At 46.0% G+C, this 11,634-nt stretch overlaps 1 protein-coding gene across 10 annotated transcripts in view; it reads left to right on the top strand.

Moving 5' to 3' along the window:
• The first annotated feature begins 1,710 nt into the window (after positions 1–1,710).
• TBC1D1 (TBC1 domain family member 1) overlaps positions 1,711–11,634 on the top strand; it is a 114,301-nt gene continuing 104,377 nt past the window's right edge. For 4 of the 10 annotated variants that reach the window (XM_078394014.1, XM_078394013.1, XM_078394012.1 and 1 more), the window contains exon 1: positions 1,930–2,360. The gene's annotated coding sequence lies outside the window, so the exon portion shown is untranslated. Of the gene's footprint in view, positions 1,765–1,818; positions 2,361–11,634 lie in introns of those variants that run through there. The other 6 variants (XM_078394016.1, XM_078394015.1, XM_078394018.1 and 3 more) reach the window with 4 other exon arrangements.

The following is an 11,634-nucleotide window of genomic DNA, read 5'->3' as shown; positions in this document are numbered from 1 at the left end:
AACGCAACTCCTTGTGTTCCGCCAATCAACCTATTTCCAAGAGCTCCCACACATCTTCTACTTCTCTTTCTCAACTTAGTGGTACTCTCCCAGGTCCATGCTTCATCCCTTCAAGTCACTACCACCTACAAGGGACCCCCCCCCCAGCTGACACCAACAGGGGTTTATCAGCACTCACTGCCATGACAACCTGAACCTCTGCATCTAGACCTTGACACCGGTCACCCTCTTCAGATTCAGCAGCTTTGGACACTCACAAGCCTCCTTTGGAAATCTCTCAAAAGTCTTCCTCTCACATGCCCACCCCTGATTCTGATGTGACAGATAATCACCCTCCTTCATGTTCTGAAGGCTTTACATTAGTGCTTCATATGGCAAAATCCCTCAAGGTCGAGCAACCTCCACCTCCAAAACAAGATGGGGTGTTTGATGACATCAACCAAGATAAAACCCCACCTCTCGACCTGGCCTTCATACCAGCCATACTCGACTTGGTTAAAGAATCTTGGGATAAGCCATAGTCCTCCCTTCAAATATCTAGACAGGTAGAGAACCATTATAAAACTCAGGGTTCAGATACATCGTTTCTTGTGAAGCATCCAGCACCCAATTCGATCATTGTGGAATCGAATCAATCCTAACTTTTAAATAGCATCTTGACATCCACAGGTCTGCCCCCTGTGAAGAATGACAGATAGGAGCTGTATGTCAGCCTTCGATCCTTCCGAGGTCGGTAAAATGAATAATGTGTAGCCTGCATAATTAACTTGTAAACCGCCCAGAGAGTGCTTGAAGCATTATGGGGCGGTATATAAGCAGCACGCTTTGCTTTATGTTGTCTTGAACATACAAATTTTGTAACGTGTACAAAGACTCAGTTGTATCTGTTTCCGTGGCTTGCATCAGTTTTTTTTTAATGCAAGCAGAACTGAAAAATACCGAGTCCCGCTGAACCAGGAAGGAGAGAGAGCTATTCGAAATCAGCACTGTGCCAGTTTATATCTATAGATGAGATCTGCCACCATTTGGTGGTTGCTACCTGATGAATGTCACAACAAGGGAACCCATTCCAAAAAATTGTGTTTACGGGTTGGTAAGTGTCATGAAATCCCTCGGAGCAACGTCCAAGTCGTAAAGTTTAAAGGTAACCCGAGAGCTCTTTGAGCGTGACTTCCGTGTCAACCCTGTACTTCAGGACTGCTAAGTCACCTCAGAATTGCTTTTAAAGGTATAGCAATTTTAAAGCAAGAGTATAGCTATCTCGTGAGCGACACCAGAGCGCCTGTCACACTTCGCAGCGTGTTCGGCTTGGAGCGGGGAGAGGAGGGGGGGGCGCGCACAGGGCCCCTGCACTGCAGCTGTTTTTCTCGCACATGACCGGCCGCCGCAGGAACCCCCTTCTTGAGTTCCCTGGTGCCGCGCCACATCCCGCCGGGGCATGCCTGTGCTGCTGGGGGGGGGGGGGGGAGGCGGCAAAAAAAAGCTGCCTCCCTGTCCCACAGCAACGAGAGAGTGCCCGGTCACTCTTTCCACAGCCTGGCTCGCACAGCCTCCTTCAGGCGACTCGGCCCGTCGGCTCTTCTATTTTTACCGCTGCCCTCTCCACCACCCTGCTTCTTCCCGACGCCCGCGTCCCGTCCCTCAGAGAAAGGGCGCGCAATCACGGCCCCCTCCGAGACCGTCCCTTCCCCCCCCCCCGCTTGGCTCTGCCCTCTTGCCTCCCCCTCCCTCCCTCTCCAGAGAGGCGGAAAACAGCGGCAGCAGGTAAGTAAGGCGGGTGCCGGCGAGTGCATGTGCCGGCTTGTTGCAGTTCTTTGGCTGGCTCGGTGAGGGTGTTGCGTTTTGGGCTGGATCCCCTCCCCCCGGTCCCCTCCTCCGCCTTCTGGGCACCGCACGCGGTGGGGGGGGAAGGGGGAGGAGCGCGCGAGCGAGCCGGATGGCCCGGAAAGCCGTCGAAGAAAAGAGCGGCGTCCCCTCAGCTTGTCGTCGTCGCTGCCCCGCGCTCTCTTGCTCTGCCTTGGGCAGTCCCTTTTAGGGCGAGCCGAGGTGGTCACGTACGAAACGAAGCAGCCAGAGCTCCGGAGGCAGACGAGTCGCTTTTCTCCCGCCCCCTCGCCCCGCGCCCTTGTCCCCGGGCTGCTAACTTCCTAGTCTGGGCTTCTTGCGATGGGTTGACCCGAGGTGGGTCTCATGTCGTGGGGTGGAGAGCCTTCCTGCGCCTCCTCTGCCTTTCTCCTCTTCTTCCTCATCCACCCACTCGGCTGACAGCCCGCTCCCTCTCAGGGAGACCACGCCGAGCACTTCCTTTCAGGGAAGCGCCGCCGCCGCCGCCGCCGCAGTCATCATCCTGTGCTGCTCGGGTAAGCAAGTGCGCGCCTTCATCTCTGTAACCACCGGGGAGCGTGGAGAGAGGGCAGGTTGTTTCGCTCTTGCGCTGAGCGCCGCGCCTGTGGGTGTGATCGGGCGGCGGGCTCGCAGGCGGCTGGGGACAGGCAGGCAGCGGGGAAAGAATACGTGCAAGGAAGCACTGAAGTTCTGGGGATTTTCGCCCTGGGATCCGGCGAGCATCGGTCACTCTCGGTGCGCATGCGATGCTCTGCAGAGTGTCGCCGGTTTCTCTGTGGAGGAGCCTCGCATCGCAGCCTTAACAGGGCATGGAGACAACAGGGGCTGGAACGGAGGTGGATGATGGAAAGAGAGAAGCCAAAGCAAAACACACACACACACACACACACACACACACAGGATGAGTATAGAAAGGCTCAGGTATACATACACAAAAGGGTGGCCTGGAATGGTAGAAGGGTGACCATATGTCCTCCTTTAGGGAGGGCAGACCTCCATTTGAAGAGCTGCCTTCTTTTTTTAGGGACACATGTCCTCCTTTCTGTAAGGACTATCTATTAGATTCTGGCACAGAACTGAAATGTGGTATTTTCAGCTTGTGTAAGTGGCTACCCTATCCCTCAGTGAGTTTCCCTGGCCTAGTTTAGAAAGTGGTGGCTTTGATTGGTAAATGTATCTAATCAACCCTCTCTCATTTCTTTAGTAAAATGATTCAGGTGGGGGTAGGGGAATAATTCTGTGAGAAAAGATGCAAACCAAACACATTAATATGATAAATGACAGAAAGCCAATGGCATGGTATGCCAATGCTGTGTGAACCTCAGATGTGGACTCAGCACCCTGCCCCCCCCCTATTGGACATTAATGATTCAGATACTTCAACCAAAGTGCAGTGACCTCTGTTTATTTTCTCGCTCTATAGGCTTATTTTCGATAAGCTGCAGAAAATATAAGGCATTTCAGAGAGTTATTAAACACTATGCCTTATTTATTTGTTTGATTTATATCCCATCTTTATATCCCAACCAAGGTTACCTAGTCATAATCTTGTGCAGTATAGTGAGCAGTAGTGCATTAAATTACCGAAATTAAAGCAATAATGACTCACTGTGATGATATTTGCTGAAACTATATTAGGTTAGTATATTCAAAGGATATCAATATGACTGCCATGTCATATTGATATCCTTTGCATAATGCAACTAAAATTAGAAAGTTGTGAGAACTAGGTCAGTTATATTTAAAATGAAACAATGTTTTATATATTTAGAACATAATTGAGAAGGCTGTTTTAAACAAGTGTTTAATTATAGTTGTATTTTAAAAGCCTGTAAAGTTCTCATTATGGCTGCTGTTACTCAAAAGTAAGTGGGCTCCACTTTGCTGTCACCTCAATATCTCAGTTGGCCAAGCACAGCATATGAAGTATATGGAATTTTTTTCTTTTACATTTTGTGAGTTTATACCCTTTTAACTAGTTAATTTAAAAGTTACCATTATCTTAAACAGAAAGAAGTTACACTAATAATATATATATATTCCTTTACTATTGCAAAAGGGGGTGGGGTTAAGTGCAAGTAACCAGTTACTTTGAAGATTTGATTAAACATCAGTGCACGTCTGAATTGGCTAATCTTCTGACACTTTTTCTTAAGCCCTATTTCCCTGTTGGTGTGAGCAGCTGGCTGTTGATATCTGGTTGGATTCTATACAAATCCCATAGATAATTGGTTCAATTTTTTTTTTTTGATACAATTTCTGATAAATGTGGTCCCCGTCACTTTCTTTCACAAACCCACTGCTCTGCTTTTGAACAAAAACAAAACCCTGGTACCCAAAGCTGCTTACAGATCCATCATTAATGTAATATGCTATGCAAAAATAGCACATGTTTTGTTTATTTTTATCATATAGGCATGTCAACTTTTGGATTAAACTCAAATGGCATTGTAGGCTTTCCACTTCAATCCTCCAATTTCTACAAGACAGATACATAGATTAAAGTGGTACTTCAGCTATTTATTGAGATTAAAATCCTGCTTCAAACTTTGCGGTTGTAACTTGTGCCAGCAATAAATTATAGAACTAGGGTTGCCCAGTTAGTTCATAACTCCACACGTTCCACCTACATCTTGTTTATATGTGATGTTCTGTTCTGTTCTGGGATCAAGCGAGAAGGATAAAATTTCAGCCTCAGGCCATACTGCAGGTTTGAAATCCCAGTGAAAGTTTGCTTGTATAAGTGATGATGGAAGCAGTGATGATGGAAGCAGAAGAAACCTAGAGTAGTGTTGTGATGTGTAGGCCAATTTAAACTGGATTATGATTATTATTTGTTTATCCTTTGCCCCTTCCGTCCCTCTTTTAAGAGGCTGCTGAAGATGCTTCTCTTTCAGGAGACTTTTGAAGTCAGCCTGTTTTGAATGTTCCTGCCCCTGATCCACTGCTCTAATTTTAAGCACCATTAATAAAAATACTGTGCACTAATGGGGCGGTAAATAAGCCCTAAACGGTTTAGGGCCTCGATACCTGGCGGAACGCCTATTCCCACCAAGTTCTACCCGGATCACACGGGCGAGCCAGGAGGTGAGGCTGAGGAGCTTAACGCCGAGGGAGGCCCGGAAAGAGAAAACAAGAAATAGGGCCTTCTCGGCAGTGGCTCCTCGCTTGTGGAACAACTTACCTCCTGGTATTCGCGGAGCTCCCTCACTGGGCACCTTTAAGAATCTATTAAAGACCTGGATGTTTCGGCAGGCCTTCTCACCAGATTATCTTTGATTTTCTTTTCCCTTTTATTGTTTCTTTATTCTAATTCTTCTGTAATCTGTTGTTTTATTTTATTGTATTTTATATTTGTTGTTGGCCGCCTAGAGTAGTCCATTGGACTAGATAGGCGGGATATAAATTAAATAAATAATAATAATATAATATAAAAGTACTGTAAAACAAACAAACAAACAAATAATCCTTAAACAACAAATGCTGTAACTATTTTTAGCAACACATTATTGCTACATGTTATGCAAGATGTGCTGGTTGGTCATGTTTACATGGACAACAGCATATTCCTTTGTAGTTGCACTGTACCTAAGGTGTGTGTTTGAAACACTATGGGTAAAAATAATGTCTTGAAATTTTTGTTTCCTTATTTTTCTCCTTAAAGACATACCATCAAAGCAATAAATTTCAATATGTGCTTAAAATAAACCATGAAAAGTAATTTAATGCATAGCACAGTATTTTTATGCCTTTCAAGCATGATGTTTTAAAGAAGTTTTGAATGTTTTTGGCAAGACTATTACAAGAAAGAAAAAAGGGGAAGTCATTATAACAGACCAGATGGGCATGATACAAATGAAATAAATAAATAAATAAATAAATAAATAAATAAATAAATAAATAAATAAATAAATAAATAAATAAATAAATAAATAAATAAATAAATAAATAAATAATAACCTGTATATTTTGAGGATTAGTAACCACGAGTCAAGGAATAGTAGCTGTTTAGTTTAGTTAACAGCTGTTTTCTGTTTCTTCAATAACACAAAACAATAGAATTTTGAGTTTTGTTAGGAAATTAAACTTGAGATTAATAGCATGCCCAGATACAGTGGTGCCCCGTATAGCGACGTTAATCCATTCCAGGATTAACGTCGCTATACGGAAACATCGTAAAGCGAAATAAAAAAGCCCATTGAAACGCATTTAAACCTGGTTAATGCGTTCCAATGGACTAAAAACTGGCAGGGACAGGGTGGATGGGGGATCCCGAAGGCTTCCAGGCAAAAGCCTGGAAGCCTTCGGGACCCCTCCACCCTGTCCGCGCCGCCCCGCGCTGCCTTCCCTAGCCGAGATCGGACTCCCAGGAGCCCGATCCAGGCTGGGGAAAACGGCGGGGGTGGCTGCCAGCGAAGGGGACAGGGTGGGTGGGGGGACCCCTCCACCCTGTCCCCGCCGCCCCGCGCTGCCGATCCCAGGATGCCTGACAGGCATCGGGTCTCCCCACCTTCCCCCCACGGCTTGGATCCGGCTTGGATCTGACCCGCGGGGGCTACCCTGGGCATGGCTGGACTCGTGGGAGTCCAGCCATGGCAGGGCTAGCCCCCGCGGGTCCGATCCAAGCCGCGGGGGGAGGGTGGGAGAGCGGGGGGATCCAAATGCCTTTCAGGCATCCGGGGCTCGGATCCCACCCGCCGCCGGTTACCCAAGGCTGGGTAACTGGCGGCGGGTGGGATCCGAGCCCGGGATGGCTGACAGGCATCCAATCTCCCCACCTTCCCCCGTGGCTTGGATTGGACCCGCGGGGGCTAGCCCTGCCATGGCTGGACTCTTGGGAGTCCAGCCATGGCAGGGCTAGCCCCCGCGGGTCCAAGCCAAGCCGCGGGGGGAGGGTGGGAGAGCGGGGGGATCCGGATGCCTTTCAGGCATCCCGGGCTCGGATCCCACCCGCCGCCGGTTACCCAAGGCTGGGTAACCGGCGGCGGGTGGGATCCGAGCCCAGGATGCCTGACAGGCATGGATCCCCCCACCCTCCGCCCGCGGTGGCCTCAGAAGGACCCTTCGGAAGGGTCCTTCGAGTGCCCCTTCGGAAGGGTCCTTCGAAGGCCACCGCAGGCATTTTCCCCCAGCTGAGTGGCGGGAGCGCTCCTTTGGAGGCTCCCGCCGCTCAGCTGGGGGAAAATGGTGCCTATGGGGAAAACATCGCAAAGCGATTTTTCCCCATAGGCACCTTCGTTATACGATCGCAAAAGCGATGGCATTTTTGCCATCGCTATGCGAATTCGTCGTTAAACGGGGCACTCGTTATACGAGGCACAACTGTACCAGATTTTATCTTTTATCTAGAACCCCTGGGTTTTTTAAAGGATATTAAGGGATTTTTCTGTTGCATAAGCCATTCTGTCTGTCTGTCTGTCTGTCTATCTATCTATCGACCAGTGTTGAAAGACTGAAAATAGTTAGTTAACAATTAATAAAACAATAAACACCTGGCTTCTAAGTTGATTGGAATGTGATCTAATCATTCTTAAATGCCTGGGTAACAATTAGGCTTGCAGCCTGGCATCATAATATCACTATCATATCACTAAATATCAGCCATACTTCTTCAGAGAGGGTATTCAGATACTAAGGTATTACAGTGGGGACAGCTCTATTTCATGGCATCCACTGTATCTCCCAGTGATGGGGAAACCTACCATCTCAATCTGAGAACACAGCAGAAGAGCACAAATGGATAGCATTTAAAGCAGGCTTGTCCAACCTGCGGCCCGAGGACCACATGAGGCCCAGGTCAGACCGTAATGCGGCCCAGTGCAATTTTTTATTTTTTTTTTAAATTCCAAAGTTTCAAGTATACTGCCGGCGCCTGCGGCCAGACTGTGGCCGGGGCATGACACAACAGTAGAGGGGGAGAGAGGGAAGGAAGGAAGGAGTGGGAGGGGAGGGGACAGGGGGACTGTGTGACTGCATTGCGCCATCCCCGTCAATAGGTGGACCCCTTCCCGGCCCCATAAAGCCGCTGGAGTCGAAGCTGGCAGCCTCTGAAGTCTGAGATCGCAGCTGCTGGTAAGCGCGCTTGGAGTGGGGCTGCGGAGGACGGCTAGGGCTGCCCCTCCATGCGGCCCAAACCAAATGTATGTGCGGCCCAAACCAAATTTTCATCTTCTAATGTGGCCCAGTGAAGGTGAAAGGTTGGACACCCTTGATTTAAAGCAAAGAATTTTTTCATGTACATAGCTCCTATATACTTTAGGGCATTGTAGGCTAGCAGGAGTACCTTTTTTTAGCTCAGAAGGAGAGTGGCTACCAATGCAACTCCTTCAAGATTAGTATTACATATTTTATTTCAGCTGTTCTTGTCAGCACCTTTCCACGACATTTTCCACATGCTATAGTTTCTGCTTCATGGCAATCCCACATAAAATACATTACAATAATATAAAAGTACAAAATACGTGTCGATCAGTGTGTCTTTTGTTGTTGTTTAGTCATTAAGTCATGTCCAGCTCTTCGTGGCCCCATGGACCAGAGCATGCCAGGCCCTCCTGTCTTCCACTGCCTCCCGGAGTTGGGTCAAAATCATGTTGATAGCTTCAATGACACCGTCCAACCATCTCATGACATCCCCTTCTCCTCTTGCCTTCACTCTTTCCCAATATCAGCGTCTTTTCCAGGTAGATTTCTCTTCTCGTGAAATGGCCAAGGTATTGGAGCCGTAGCTTCAGCATCAGTCCTTCCAGTGAGCACTCAGTGTTGATTTCTGATAGGTTTAATCTACTTGCAGTCCAGGGGACTCTCAAGAGTGTCCTCCTGCACCACAATTCCAAAGCATAAATTCTTCGGCAGTCAGCCTTCTTCATGGTCCAGCTCTCACTTCCATACATCGCTACTGGAAAAACCATAGCTTTGACCATGCAGACCTTTGTCAGCAAGCTGATGACTCTGCTTTTTAAGATGCTGTCTAGGTTTCTCATCGCTTTTCTCCCAAGAAGCAGGCGTCTTTTAATTTTGTGGCTGCTGTCACCATCTGCAGTGATCATGGGGCCCAAGAAAGTAAAATCTGTCACTGCCTGCATATCTTCCCCTTCTATTTGCCAGGAGGTGATGGGGCCAGTGGCCATGATCTTAGTTTTTTTTTTTTATGTTGAGCTTCAGACCGTTTTTGCACTCTTCTCTTTCACCCTCATTTAAAAGTTCTTTAATTCCTCCTCACTTTCTGCCATCAGAGTGGTATCATCTGCATATCTGAGGTTGTTGATATTTCTTCTGGCAATCTTAATTCCGGTTTGGGATTCCTCCAGTCCAGCCTTTTGCATGATGTATTCTGCACATAAGTTAAATAAGCCGGGGGACAATATACAGCCTTGTCATACTCCTTTCCCAATTTTGAACCAATCAGTTGTTCCATGTCCAGTTCTAACTGTTGCTTCCTGTCCTACATATAGATATCTCAGGAGATAGATAAGGTGGTCAGGCACTCTCATTTCTTGAAGAATTTACCATAGTTTATCTCTAGTCCACACAGTCAAAGGCTTTTGCGTAGTCAATGAAGCAGAAGTAGATGTTTTTCTGGAACTCTCTGGCTTTCTCCATAATCTAGTTCCTTAAATCTGTTCTTTACTTCCATTGTGTATTCATAAGATATTTGGTTTAAATTATACCTGACTAGCCCAGTGGTTTTTCCTACTTTCTTCAGTTTAGGCTTGAGCTTTGCTATAAGAAGCTGATGATCAGAGCCACAGTCAGCTCCAGGTCTTGTTTTTGCTGACTGTATAGAGCTTCTCCATCTTTGGCTGCAGAGAATACAATCAATCTGATTTCGGTATAGCCCATAGCCTCTTGTGTTGTTGGAAAAGAGTGTTTGTGATGACCAGCTTGTTTTCTTGACAAAAGTCTGTTAGGCTTTGCCCTGCTTTGGTTTGAACTCCAAGGCCCAACTTACCTGTTGTTCCTTTTATCTCTTGACTCCCTACTTTAGCATTCCCCCATAATGAGAAAAACACCTTTCTTTGGTGTCAGTTCTAGAAGCTGTTGGAAGTTTTCATAAAATTGGTCAATTTCAGCCTCTTCAGCATTGGTGGTTGGTGCATAAATGTGGATTATTGTGATGTTGAAAGGCCTGCCTTGGATACGTATTGAAATCATTCTATCATTTTTGAGATTGTATCCCAGTGCATCTTTTCCTACTCTTTTGTTGACTATGAGGGCTACTCCATTTCTTCTATGGGATTCTTGCCCACAATAGCAGATATTGTAATCGTCTGCATTGAATTCGCCCATTCCCGTCCGTTTTAGTTCACTGACGGCCAGGATGTCAATGTTGATTCTTGCCATCTCCTGTTTGACCACATCCAGCTTACCAAAGTTCATAGATCTTACATTCCAGGTTCCTATGCAGTATTTTTCTTTGCACCATTGGACTTTCCTTTTACTTCCAGGCACGTCCACAGCTGAGCATCCTTTCAGCTTTGGCCCAACCACTTCATTAGCTCTGGAGCTACTTCTCCTTGTTTTCTGCTCTTCCTCAGTAGCATGTTGGACGCCTTCCGACTGGAGGGGCTCATCTTCCAGCATCATACCTTTTAGCCTTTTGTTTCTGTCCATGGAGTTTTCTTGGCAAAGGTACTGGACTGGCTTGCCAGTTCATGCTCCAGGTGGATCGTGTTTAATAAGAACTCTCCATTGTGACCTGTCTGTTTTGGGTGTCCCTGCATGGCATAGCCCATAGCTTCTCTGAATCACTCAAGCCCGTTCGCCACGACAAGGCATCAATCAGTGAAGGGGTCAGTGTATCTTACATGTCTATAAGTTTTTCTGTACTGTTGGAAGCTGGAAAAGCAAACTGGAGGCTTAGTATTTTGGAGGTTATTCTCATAGCCATCTAGGTTCAATTTCAGATTAGTTTACACAATAGTTGCATTTGTTTATGAATTTTTACACAGTCAAAAAATGAAACCAAAAAAGTGGAAGCACAAACTGAAGAGAGTGGTAAGCGCATGGAAACAAAACAAAACAAAACAAAAAACCCCAACAACACCTGCTTGTATAGCCATGGGCTGTTTGATAAAGCTGTGGTTTATCACCTCTGGATGAAATGATAAAGCACAGCTTTAGCTATATCATCCTATCAGGGTGGCAGCTTAGTTAACACCAAGGCCCATGTAGTGTGCGCATTGTAGACCAGAGTTCTATAAGTAATTTGCACATTAGTTGCATGTACTTTGTAGGCAGATCTATAAGCAGCTTTTTAAAAAAACCTTAAACAAAAATGTAAGAGCAGGAGAACATAATTCAGTTTTGAAAATATGTAGGATCAAGCTGGAAACAAAGATTTTTTGTTCTTATTTACCTGTTTCTCTCCTTGGCATATTTGTCCTTTTTTCCAAAAGATGTATGCAGCTGAACAGAGACAGAAATATAAGTTTAGGAAAAGAAAAGCTAGATTCTTAGAATTGTAAGAAGCACCTGCACCGTGTCCACTCCTTGGGTCTTGCACTATTCAGGATACTTAGCCGCATAGTCATCCCAATGCTGGACACAATCCTTCTGTTCTGGTTACAAGAATGTTTATCCTTTGTGTGAAGGTGGGCAGGACTGTGAGACCTAAAAGTGTTTCAGAAAGAAAATACATTCTGGTACCAAAACATGAATATTGGATGTTCTTCCCCCCTCAAGCCTTTTAAAATGTTAAAAATCTGAACTGGTATGTTCTATTCTAGTCTAATTGTAAGAGACTGTTTATGTACTATATGTTATTTATGAAAAAAGGGTTAATACATTTGT

The sequence above is a fragment of the Pogona vitticeps genome, chromosome 5 (genome assembly GCF_051106095.1).
Source record: "Pogona vitticeps strain Pit_001003342236 chromosome 5, PviZW2.1, whole genome shotgun sequence".
In the NCBI taxonomy this organism is placed as follows: domain Eukaryota; kingdom Metazoa; phylum Chordata; class Lepidosauria; order Squamata; family Agamidae; genus Pogona; species Pogona vitticeps.
This window is presented reverse-complemented; position numbering and strand designations above follow the sequence as displayed.